Source organism: Nothobranchius furzeri, chromosome 6, assembly GCF_043380555.1.
Source record: "Nothobranchius furzeri strain GRZ-AD chromosome 6, NfurGRZ-RIMD1, whole genome shotgun sequence".
In the NCBI taxonomy this organism is placed as follows: Eukaryota; Metazoa; Chordata; class Actinopteri; order Cyprinodontiformes; family Nothobranchiidae; genus Nothobranchius; species Nothobranchius furzeri.
Genome location: NC_091746.1, coordinates 9,806,411 through 9,819,597, shown reverse-complemented (window position 1 = coordinate 9,819,597; position 13,187 = coordinate 9,806,411).

Below are 13,187 nucleotides of genomic sequence, written 5' to 3'. Positions count from 1 at the left end.
ACGGTGCCTCGTTTCGGTACTGCCAAGACAGGTGCGCATGCGCAAGAGCGTTATGTCGCCGGTCCCTGCGAGCCCGTTGTAAACAGAGCAAGCATGGTAGAAAGAACGCACGCTAAAGCTTGGGTCCACTTCACTAAATGTGATGGGTAACTGGGTGATGAAACTAGCGACAGACAACGATCTAAGTGAGACATCCTCATCTTAATCTGCTCCAGTAGGTAAATAAAATGTTTAAGATAACGTTACCTTGATTTGTTAGCTTCCGTTTCGCTAATGGTGCGTTCGCTTTCTCCTCGGAACTCCAAATTTCCGACTAGAAGAACATGAACGCGCTCTAAAGTTTGGCTTTACTTTACTAAATGTGACGGGTGAATGGGTGAAGGTAAAACCAGCGACAACGATCTAAGTTTGAGGCATCATCGTTTTAATCTGCTCCAGCAGCTAAATAAACTGTTAAAGATAACGTTAGCTTGATATGTTAGCTTCCATTGCCACCGTTGTTATCAGCTAATGGTGCGTTCGCTTTCTCCTCGGAAATTCTAACTTCCCAGTAGGAAAAATCAAATGAAAAAGGACGGCAAAAGGAATGAAGATACACAGTAAATTTAGTTCACAGTAAAGATGTTTGCTTCAGTTTAATTATCAGCTTATAAAACTACAAGGACGAAGTTAAAATACAAACTTGTATGTTATTTATCGTGATATTTATCAAATATGGTTATATATTGAGAAAAATATATATTTAATTATAAAAGAGAATTAAAATAATAAACACTCAAAAGTATCGAAAATTGGTACCGTTAAGTACCGGTATCGACTCGTAGGTACCGGGAATTAGTACCGGATCGATTCAAATGTCAAAGGTACCCATCCCTAGTTGTAAGTGATCTCAACGTTTCATGATGATAGCACTTTCCTATAGGGGGTCAAACCATGTCCCAAAGGTCACCGGGCCTGGTGTCACTTTAAAGAAGTAGTCCAGTTACACCTTTGTGGGCTTATAACTTGGCTTCTGAATGTCCTAGACAGATCAGGGTTGTTTTAGTGTACTCCAATCAACAGCCCCTACAACCACAAAAAGGAATGGAGTCATTAGCACTTATGGTTCTTAAATGGCACCCAGAATTATGTTGCACGAAGCACAATTTCACATCATTCAGGGTCCATTTGTGTGAAAACAAGGTCCAATCGGGCTGAAACGTTACAGGAAGGTAGAATCTATTGAGTTGTAAGTGATCTGAACGTTTCAAGATGATCGCACATTCCTATAGGGGGTAAAACCATGTCCCAAAGGTCACCGGGCCTGGTGTCACTTTAAAGAAGTAGTCCAGTTACATCTTTGTAGGCTTATAACTTGGCTTCTGAATGTCCTAGAGAGATCAGGTTTGTTTTAATGTACTCCAATCAACAGCCCCTGCAACCACAAAAAGGAATGGAGTCATTAGCACTTATGGTTTGTAAATGGCACCCAGAATTATGTTACACGAAGCACAATTTCACATCATTCTGGGTTCATTTGTGTGAAAACAAGGTTCAATCAGGCAGAAACGTTACAGGAAGGTAGAATCTATTGAGTTGTAAGTGATCTGAACGTTTCATGATGATAGCACTTTCCTAAGGGGGTCAAACCATGTCGCAAAGGTCACCGGATCTGGTGTCACTTTAAAGAAGTAGTCCAGTTACACATTTGTGGGCTTATAACTTGGCTTCTGAATGTCCTAGAGAGATCAGGTTTGTTTTAGTGTACTCCAATCAACAGCCCCTACAACCACAAAAAGGAATGGAGTCATTAGCACTTATGGTTTGTAAATGGCACCCAGAATTATGTTGCACGAAGCACAATTTCACATCATTCTGGGTCCATTTGTGTGAAAACCAGGTCCAATCAGGCTGAATCGTTACAAGAAGGTAGAATCTATTGAGTTGTAAGTGATCTGAACGTTTCATGATGATAGCACTTTCCTAAGGGGGTCAAACCATGTTCCAAAGGTCACTGGATCTGGTGTCAATTTAAAGTAGTTCAGTTACACATTTGTGGGCTTATAACTTGGCTTCTGAATGTCCTAGAGAGATCAGGTTTGTTTTAGTGTACTCCAATCAACAGCCCCTACAACCACAAAAAGGAATGGAGTCATTAGCACTTATGGTTTGTAAATGGCACCCAGAATTATGTTGCACGAAGCACAATTTCACTTCATTCTGGGTCCATTTGTGTGAAAACAAGGTCCAATCAGGCTGAAACACTATAAGAAGGTAGAATCTATTGAGTTGTAAGTGATCTGAACGGTTCAAGATGATCGCAGATTCCTATAGGGGGTAAAACCATGTCCCAAAGGTCACCGGGCCTGGTGTCACTTTAAAGAAGTAGTCCGGTTACATCTTTGTGGGCTTATAACTTGGCTTCTGAATGTCCTAGAGAGGTTAGGTTTGTTTTAGTGTACTCCAATTAACAGCCCCCATTACCCCAAAAAGGAATGGAGTCATTAGCACTTATGGTTTTTAAATGGCACCCAGAATTATGTTGCACGAAGCACACTTTCACATCATTCTGGGTTCATTTGTGTGAAAACAAGGTCCAATCAGGCTGAAACGTTACAGGAAGTTAGAATCTATTGAGTTGTAAGTGATCTGAACGTTTCATGATGATAGCACTGAGACATTAGCACTTATGGTTTTTAAATGGCACCCAGAATTATGTTGCACGAAGCACAATTTCACATCATTCTGGGTTCATTTGTGTGAAAACAAGGTCCAATCAGGCTGAAACGTTACAGGAAGGTAGAATTTATTGAGTTGTAAGTGATCTGAACGTTTCATGATGATAGCACTTTCCTAAGGGGGTCAAACCATGTCCCAAAGGTCACCGGATCTGGTGTCTAAAGAAGTAGTCCAGTTACACATTTGTGGGCTTATAACTTGGCTTCTGAATGTCCTAGAGGGATCAGGTTTGTTTTAGTATACTCCAATAAACAGCCCCTACAACCACAAAAAGGAATGGAGTCATTAGCACTTATGGTTTTTAAATGGCACCCAGAATTATGTTGCACGAAGCACACTTTCACATAATTCTGGGTTCATTGGGGGGAAAACAAGGTCCAATCAGGCTGAAACGTTACAGGAAGTTAGAATCTATTGAGTTGTAAGTGATCTGAACGTTTCATGATGATAGCACTGAGACATTAGCACTTATGGTTTTTAAATGGCACCCAGAATTATGTTGCACGAAGCACAATTTCACATCATTCTGGGTTCATTTGTGTGAAAACAAGGTCCAATCAGGCTGAAACGTTACAGGAAGGTAGAATCTATTGAGTTGTAAGTGATCTGAACGTTTCATGATGATAGCACTTTCCTAAGGGGGTCAAACCATGTCCCAAAGGTCACCGGATCTGGTGTCTAAAGAAGTAGTCCAGTTACACATTTGTGGGCGTATAACTTGGCTTCTGAATGTCCTAGAGAGATCAGGTTTGTTTTAGTATACTCCAATAAACAGCCCCTACAACCACAAAAAGGAATGGAGTCATTAGCACTTATGGTTTTTAAATGGCACCCAGAATTATGTTGCACGAAGCACAATTTCACATCATTCTGTGTTCATTTGTGTGAAAACAAGGTCCAATCAGGCTGAAACGTTACAGGAAGGTAGAATCTATTGAGTTGTAAGTGATCTGAACGTTTCATGATGATAGCACTTTCCTAAGGGGGTCAAACAATGTCCCAAAGGTCACCGGATCTGGTGTCAATTTAAAGAAGTAGTCCAGTTACACATTTGTGGGCTTATAACTTGGCTTCTGAATGTCCTAGAGCGATCAGGTTTGCTTTAGTGTACTCCAATCAACAGCCCCTACAACCACAAACAGGAATGGAGACATTAGCACTTATGGTTTTTAAATGGCACCCAGAATTATGTTGCACGAAGCACAATTTCACATCATTCTGGGTTCATTTGTGTGAAAACAAGGTCCAATCAGGCTGAAACAATACAGGAAGGTAGAATCTATTGAGTTGTAAGTGATCTAAACGTTTCATGATGATCGCAGTTTCCTAAGGGGGTCAAACCATGTCCCAAAGGTCACCGGATCTGGTGTCACTTTAAAGAAGTAGTCCAGTTACACATTTGTGGGCTTATAACTTGGCTTCTGAATGTCCTAGAGAGGTCAGGGTGGTTTTAGTGTACTCCAATCAACAGCCCCTACAACCACAAAAAGGAATGGAGTCATTGATAGAGAAAAGCTGGTAATGCACTTTCTGTATCCTCACATGATGAATGATGAAGGTCATAGTCTCACGTAATCACAGTTAACACGTACCTACTTACGTTTGTATTTTTTATCATTTATTGGGGAACATCCGCAATATGTATCCAAAGTTCATGTATCCTTACTGGGGTCAGATCGACCCTGCTGAAGGTCATCCACCAGATAGTCGAACTCCCGGTTTGGCCTAAAGCCTGGAACACCAAGAGGAAAGAAAATAACTTCCTGGATAAAGTTGTCACTTATCACTAGTAAAGGAATGTGTTATGAAACTCTGTAACTGAATAAAAGGCGCACAGAAGGAGCAGCTCTTTGAGATCTGCTGAACTCCACACTGGGTTGGTTCATTCTTGGTTTTCGCATTTCTCCCTCTGCAGAGACAAAATAAAAGTTATATATCTTCCACCTGTGCTTGTGATTCACTCTAGGTAACCTCTGCTGCTAAAATAACCCAACATTTCTGGTGCCGTGACTCGACGCACGGAGCTCCGGCGCGGGAGGTCTTCGCCGGAGGGCTGCAAGGCGCCATCCTTTTGGAAAGTCCAGGCTGCTGAATTGCTCCACTGGCCAGCTGACTTAGCTCCGCCGGACACCTTCTTCTGCCGTCTCCCGTGCGATCGACTCAGTCTGAATCGCTCGCACAGGGGGGAGTTTGTAAGTTGAAAACTTTGATAACTCTGGTTTACGCTTTTCCACTTTTAAAACTAAGGGTCCTAGACAGAGAGGGTAAATTCTGCTGTTCAGGTTTAAAGGACGCTTTAAACTGCTGACGTAGAGTCGGGTATTGAGCCTTTTGTCCGGAGTAATGCCGCTATGAAATAGTTTGAAATAAAGCGAAGGGTTGGACAAGGTTGTAACGGATTAGATTTTGAGAAAATCTAAAACCACCTCCTGGGAGATAAAGAACGCCAGGCCGGTAGTAAAAATACAGAACAGCAGAATCAAAGGAGAAGTATCTCACAATAAGTGGGTACAAGGAATAATAGGCACAGTATATTGTTCCTGTGCATGCCATTTCACACCTGAAACCTGACGGTGTTAACGAACGGTGTGGACGGGCACTGCAAGGAGCGGCTGTGCGGATTTTAAAGGTTTTTTGCTCTGTCATTAGATCAGGAAAGCGTATGAGCTCAAAATATAGGTGCATAAAATAGACACCGCAGGGACACAAGACTAAAAACTATACGATCACCGCCGACGCCATAACATAGAAATAAACAGTTTAATCTATGATTTCTAAATTCACAATTCTACTCGTTACCAACATTGCATTGATCATATTACTAATATTGATCTTTCTGGAACTGTACGGTGTTATCCCCGCTGATCTTACCAGACCAATTAATATAACTCAAATATTGCAACTGAGCTAAAATGGGAAATATCACATCAGCTGAACAACTGGAGGGAGATTTAAAATACATGTATAACAGGTTCCCTAATAGCCTAAAATATATGAAAGAATGGAATAAGAAATACAAAGTTGATGGTAAACTGAAGGGACAGCAATGGAAGGATTTAGTGCTCGTGTATGAGGCAAAAGTTCTGACAGCAGCTGGAAAGGATAAGTCAAGGAAAGAAGAAAAATTGAAGATTGCAAAATTGTGGATGGAGGAGACAGAAAAAAGAAAGGCAGGGATTCAGAAAAAGAAAGACCATCAAAAGAGCAGTGAAAAAGGTTCAGAGGAGGATGCTTATGTCCTGAAAAAGCTGAGTGATGATCTATCACTCTCGCCTCCCCCTCCCTACCAGGCTCCACAGCCTGCTGAGGGAACCCTTTCGCCTAATCTGTATCCGTCTGTGAATGATATCGGTGGTGCCTCTGCCCCACCTTCTGTGAGTGATACTGATGAGAAACCAGGAACATCTTATAAAAAGAAAGGGAAAGATATAAAACCTGAGTTAAAAAGTTCTTTTGAAAAAGAAAAAATCTGAAAACTCTTCCCCAGACACTCAAGTGTTCCTTGGCCAGGAAGCTGAGGAGGAAGCCGGTGACATCTTTTATCAGCAGGGACACGCTCAGAAAGGCTTTAAGCCTCGGAGACGTGGTCAGGAAGCCCAAGGGAAATGGAGAGCTCAAAATAGCTCAAATGGCCCCACCTGCTGGACTTGCGGTGGAACTGGCCATATTTCACATAATTGTCCCTCTGCCTCACGAGGCCAAAATAGAGAAAGGGGTGGCAGGGGCGGATTTAATAAATCCCGGACCCCCCGTCGACCTGATGGTCACCGTTCCAGACAGGAGTCTGGAGCTGACTCCCAACACTGACTAGGAGACGCTTGTAGGGAGGATCAGGATGATGCATCTGTGGTGGACTGCTGTGGTGCTTGGGATTTGCTCACTGTGTTAACAGAAAAACCTTTCATTAAACTTATGATTCAAGGTCGCCCCCTAGAGTTTCTCTGCGACACGGGAGCATGTCGGACTGTTGTTTCTTCGGGAATAAAGCTCCCTGAGTCTAGAAATACTATTTTGGTTAAATCTGCAGACGGAGCTCTCACCCGCTCCCCACTGTCTAAACCTGTGTCTGTGGTGGATCCCGTAACAGGTTGGAGAAAAAGAGCCTCTGTGGTCGTGGCCCCCAGCTGCCCACTCAATCTTTTGGGCAGAGATCTGATGTCCGCGTTCAAAATATCAGTCGTTCCCGTTGGGAATGGTATGCGTGCTATTCGTACAGATGAAAGTGAGGAATGTTTTTTGCAGAGCGACCACCCTGATTCACAGGGAGTGTACTACTCCCTGCGCCCTGTGATTGACGACTTGGCTCAATCAAAGCTCCTCATGAACACTGCACTGTCAGTGCTCCCAAATCCTTCTAAAATTGAGATGCCCATCATCAAACTGCACGTGACGATGGCTCTCAGGCCTGACGTTGACCACACTTATCAGGATTCATTTTTCTCCTATTCCCCTGTTGTGCTGTCCACCACACACCTAATTACCGATGGTGATGCTTGTTCTGTCGCTTCAGTGTTGCTTCCTACCGTGGTTACACCTTTTCATGATGTGTCTACCCCACCTCATATTTCTTTAACTAGAAATAGCTCCACCCGGTTGGAATGTTTGGGTCACATGGTTGAGAAAGCTACTAGAGCTTCTGACTTTGTTTCTACTCGTTTTCATGATTCTGATGATTGGCAGTATAGCCCAAGCACGGGCTTATACCGCCTCCCTTTGCTCGTTCTGCTGCACTGCATGCCTGCTGTTGACCCTTTGCAGTGATTTTCAGAAACGCTCCTCCTCAGTGAGGAGGATGAAAATCAGCTCACACAAATCCCACCCGCCTTGTGGTCACAAGGCCCCACAGATGTTGGTCTCCTGACTTCTATCCCTCCTGTACAGATCACTCCTAAATCGTACTTTAGACCTAGAGTTAAACAGTACCCTTTGTCACCGGAGGCTGAACAAGGCATCAAACCAGTAATTTCTGATTTGTTGCAGGCAGGCATCATCAGGCTTTGCCCTGATTCTCCCTGTAACACGCCCATCTGGCCTGTTAAAAAGGCTGATGGGAAAACATGGCGCATGGTTCAAGATCTCAGAATGGTAAATTCAGCTGTGCAGACGCGTGCACCAAATGTGCCTGATCCACACACTTTGCTAAATTCTCTGAAGCCGTCCAGGAAATACTTTTCAGTCGTTGCCCTGAGTAATGCCTTTTTCAGCATTCCTGTGCACCCAGACTCACAGTTTTGGTTTGCTTTCACCTATAAAAACACCAAGTACACCTTCAATCGTCTGCCTCAGGGATTTGCTGACAGCCCCACCATTTTCACGCAAGCAATCACTAACTGCTTGGCGGATTTTCAGTGCTCTGATAAATCCCAAATCCTTGTTTTATGCTGACGATGTTCTTGTTGCTTCAGATGACCCCGAGTCCTGCTTGGCAGACTCTCTCGCGCTGTTATGTCATCTTCATAACTCTGGAAACAAGGTTAGCAAGAAGAAGCTACAATGGGTTAAAACATCTGTCCAGTACTTAGGCCACACCCTGTCAGGAGAAGGGAGACAGATTCAACAAGGCAGACGAGACACGATTTTGAACACACCTAAACCTTTGACTAAGAAACAAATGATGCAATTTCTCGGTTTGGCTAATTACTGCAGGCAGTACATTCCTAATTATGCTGAGAAAACACAGCCTCTGTCTGAAATGATTCATGGTCAGAAACTAGAGATGAAAGACAAGCTCACATGGACAGCTGCCACAGAAGCTGCTTTCATGTCATTAAAACAGGACATTCATTCCAGCACAACTTTGATGTTGCCAGATTACACAAAGCCTTTTGTGCAGACTGTTGATTGTAAAAACGGATTCATGACGTCAGTGTTGTTGCAGCTGCATGGTGGAAAACACAGACCTGTTGCTTTCTATTCTAAGAAGTTGGATCAAGTTGCTTTGGCTCTTCCTGCATGTGTACAGGCTATTGCTGCTGCAGCATTAGCTGTTTCCTGCTCCGCTGACGTAGTCTTGTTTCACTCTCTCACTCTCCTTGTTCCTCATGCTGTTGATGTGCTCCTGCTGCAAGGGAGACTGGGTCTCCTGTCTCCAGCCCGCACTCTCAGCTACACAGCACTTTTGATTTCACAGCCTCACATCACCATCCAACGCTGCAACACTTTAAATCCAGCAACGTTGCTGCCCACTCCACAGGATGGTGACCCTCACAACTGTGTGGAGGCAACTGACAGCTTACAGCTGCCCAGGCCTGACCTAAAGGACACGCCTCTCCCTGATGGATTGGTGTGGTTCGTGGATGGCTCAAGCTCTAAAACTGTTACTGGAGTTACTCAAACGGGCTATTCCATTGTACAGTTGCCTGACACAATTATTGAGGCCAAATCTTTGCCATCACATTTTTCTGCACAAGCTGCTGAAATCATTGCTTTGACAAGAGCATGTGAACTTGCCTCTGACAGACCTCTCACGGTTTACACAGACAGCCAATATGCCTTTTCTACAGTTCATTGTTTTGCTAAACAGTGGGAACGCAGAGGCATGGTCACTTCTACGGGGAAGCCGATTACACACTCTCAGCTTTTAATTAGACTCCTTAAAGCTGTTCTTCTGCCTTCCTCTCTCGCGCTTTTTAAATGTCAAGCTCACGCTTCTGGGAAAGACACAGTTTCCTGTGGGAACAGGTTGGCTGATCAGGTTGCTAAAGCTGCAGCCCAGGGTGATTTTGGCTGTTCCGACCTGTTCGCTGTACAGGAAACTGCTGTTCTGGCTGACATGCAGTCACATGCACCGGCTGCAGAAAAACATTTGTGGAAAACAAGGGGTGCCGTGTTGTCACAAGATGGGCTTTTTGTTGTGAATGGGAAACCTGTCCTACCTAAATCGTTGTTCAAAGCTGCGGCCCTTTTGACACATGGGCCTTGTCACGTGTCAACAGGGGGGATGACTCACTTAATTCAGCAGCATTTCACAACTTACAACCTTGAGTCCTACCTCAAAAACTTTTGCAGGTCTTGTTTAACCTGCGTTAAACACAATCCTCAGGGAAATATACGACCCAAACGTGGACAGTTTCCCCAGCCGTCACAACCCTTTCAGGTTTTGCACATGGATTTCATTGAACTGACACAAAGTGCATCCTACAAATACTGCTTGGTAATCATTGATGCTTTTTCTAAATGGGTTGAAATTATTCCATCTGCTAAAAATGATGCACTAACAGTGGCGAAAGCTCTATGCAAAACCATCATCGCTAATCATGGCATCCCGGAACTGATCTACTCGGACAATGGCCCACATTTTGTAAATGACGTAATCCAGAACATGGCTGCCCATTTGGGCATTAAACTAAAGAACCACTGCGCATACCATCCCGCGAGCGCTGGTCTCGTTGAAAGAAATAATGGGACCATAAAGAGTAGACTCAGGAAATGCATGGAAGAGACAAAAAGACCGTGGCCAGAATGTTTAGACTTGGTAAAACTCTATATGAGGATTACACCTACAGGTTCAGGTCTGACTCCTTTTGAGATTGTCTATGGCAGACCCTACAAGTTACCTCTAGTTGACAAAGACTTACAGAAGGCTGAAGAATAGTTGACTTTAGCTGACTACATGAAAAAGATCATTTTGTGCAAAGAGTCCCAAACTGCAAATACCTGGCCTCTTTCTTCTTCTGTTTTACAGGAAAACACACCTATCGTCAAGCCAGGAGACTGGGTCTTCATCAAAGTCATTAAAAGAAAGAACTGGACCAGTCCTAAGTGGGAAGGCCCGTTCCAAGTCCTGCTAGCCACTCTCACTGCGGTCAAGATTGCTGAACGACCCTCCTGGATTCATCTCTCCCACTGCAAACTGCAGAGGCATCTGAATCAATAGACACGCGTCAGGGGGAAGACCAACTTCAAAGGGGTCGTGGTTTTTAGTACCACCTCGTCTCAACGGGGGTGAAGAACACACAGGTGAAAGATCCCTGACGTCTAGCGGTCAAACTTCCCATTAGGGGAAGGCTATTAATTCAGATGGCCTCTCCACCGCCTTCCGTGATGACTGCAAGGATTTTGTTCTACATAGTGGTGTTCCTGGCCCTCTACTGGTTCCTACGAGGATACTACGTTGCCTCCCGACATCATGTTTCCCGACCTCAACGTTCTGCAATTGACCCCCACAATGCCCTACACAACACCTGGTACCAGATGGTGAATCTAACTGCACGGAGACTAGGTTTTAATGACAGCTGTTATGCCTGCTCCTGGATTCCCCATCATTCCCAAGAAAATCCCACAATGACTGCTGTTCCCATCAGCATGACTGATACAATTTGTCTGCTTCATGCTTACACCCTACAACGAATGCCCACACAAGACTGTTCCATCCCACACTGCTGCTCCTCATTCCACCATTTGTCCAGGCACTGGACTCTGCCAGCCACTTACTCTTACACAACCAACAAGACAGTTGCCCATTGCCTACCTGAACCTCACCCACCTGAGCATTGAACTGACTGGCCATCCGTATTACCCTCCTTGGAATACTTCAGATCATCTCCTAGACGTCCCTACACCCCGTGGGATGGGGACCCCTGATGGATACATCTGGAAGTGCGGCAACACCCTGTACCTGTATTTGCCCAAAGACTGGTGTGGCACCTGTAGTTTGGCTCGACTACAACCCTCCTCATATGTGTTTAGTGAGGAAGGGGTCCAACTGACGACACAGGAGCTGAAGAAAAGAGAATTTAAGCCAGTCCAGGCTTATGTGCCGTTCTCTGCAAACAGCGGCCGCACTCCACTCTACAATGATGCCTATGGACTCCTTTTCACCATCTTCCCGAGCTTTGGCACTGCCAGTCTAATGCACCGGATGAATGAAGTTTGGTGGTCTCTGGAGAACATTACTAGCATCCTCACCGACGTCACCGCCCTCCTGGCCAACGATCCCGAGAAGCAAGCTATGAGAACTATGCTGATGCAACACCAACTCGCCCTGGACTCTCTATTCGCATCCAGAGGCGGCCTTTGCACCGTTATAGGTGAACATTGCTGTACCTATTTACCTTCGACCCGTGGCAACTGGACTTTGATCCATGATCGTGTTACGAAATTAGGAGATTTCCTCAAGGCTCGAGAATCTGCAGCTTACTCCTGGGATCTGATGACCTGGCTGACCTCCGGAAGTTAGTCTAACATCCTGATGAAGTTTTTGATGCCTTTTGTTGTGTTTTTCTTGCTGATTTTCATCTTTGCAGGATGTGTTATTCCCTGTGCTAGGAGCATGATGACCAAAACTATGACAAATGTTATGATCCAACATTTCTTCATGATGCAGAGAGAAGACGCTCATATCTACGAGAATGTAACCGATTAAAGCTGTTTTTATGATTCCAGTGACGCAAACCACATGACCTGTGACTGTTATTTGGATGATGTTGTTTTTCAGCTTTCATTTAACCTTTGACGTATACTCTTTATTGCTTATGACTTATATTGGTTCATGTAATCTGTCACCTTTATTCATGTAATCTGTCACTTTATGATTCACTTTTGTGTTGTTGTACTCAAGACAGAAACTGCATTTCAGGGGGGAATGATAGAGAAAAGCTGGTAATGCACTTTCTGTATCCTCACATGATGAATGATGAAGGTCATAGTCTCACGTAATCACAGTTAACACGTACCTACTTACGTTTGTATTTTTTATCATTTATTGGGGAACATCCGCAATATGTTTCCAAAGTTCATGTATCCTTACTGGGGTCAGATCGACCCTGCTGAAGGTCATCCACCAGATAGTCGAACTCCCGGTTTGGCCTAAAGCCTGGAACACCAAGAGGAAAGAAAATAACTTCCCGGATAAAGTTGTCACTTATCACTAGTAAAGGAATGTGTTATGAAACTCTGTAACTGAATAAAAGGCGCACAGAAGGAGCAGCTCTTTGAGATCTGCTGAACTCCACACTGGGTTGGTTCATTCTTGGTTTTCGCATTTCTCCCTCTGCAGAGACAAAATAAAAGTTATATATCTTCCACCTGTGCTTGTGATTCACTCTAGGTAACCTCTGCTGCTAAAATAACCCAACAGTCATTAGCACTTATGGTTTGTAAATGGCACCCAGAATTATGTTGCACGAAGCACAATTTCACATCATTCTGGGTCCATTTGTGTGAAAACAAGGTCCAATCAGGCTGAAACGCTACAAGAAGGTAGAATCTATTGAGTTGTAAGTGATCTGAACGTTTCAAGATGATCGCACATTCCTATAGGGGGTAAAACCATGTCCCAAAGGTCACCGGGCCTGGTGTCACTTTAAAGAAGTAGTCCAGTTACACATTTGTGGGCTTATAACTTGGCTTCTGAATGTCCTAGAGAGGTTAAGTTTGTTTTAGTGTACTCCAATCAACAGCCCCTACAACCACAAAAAGGAATGGAGTCATTAGCACTTATGGTTTGTAAATGGCACCCAGAATTATGT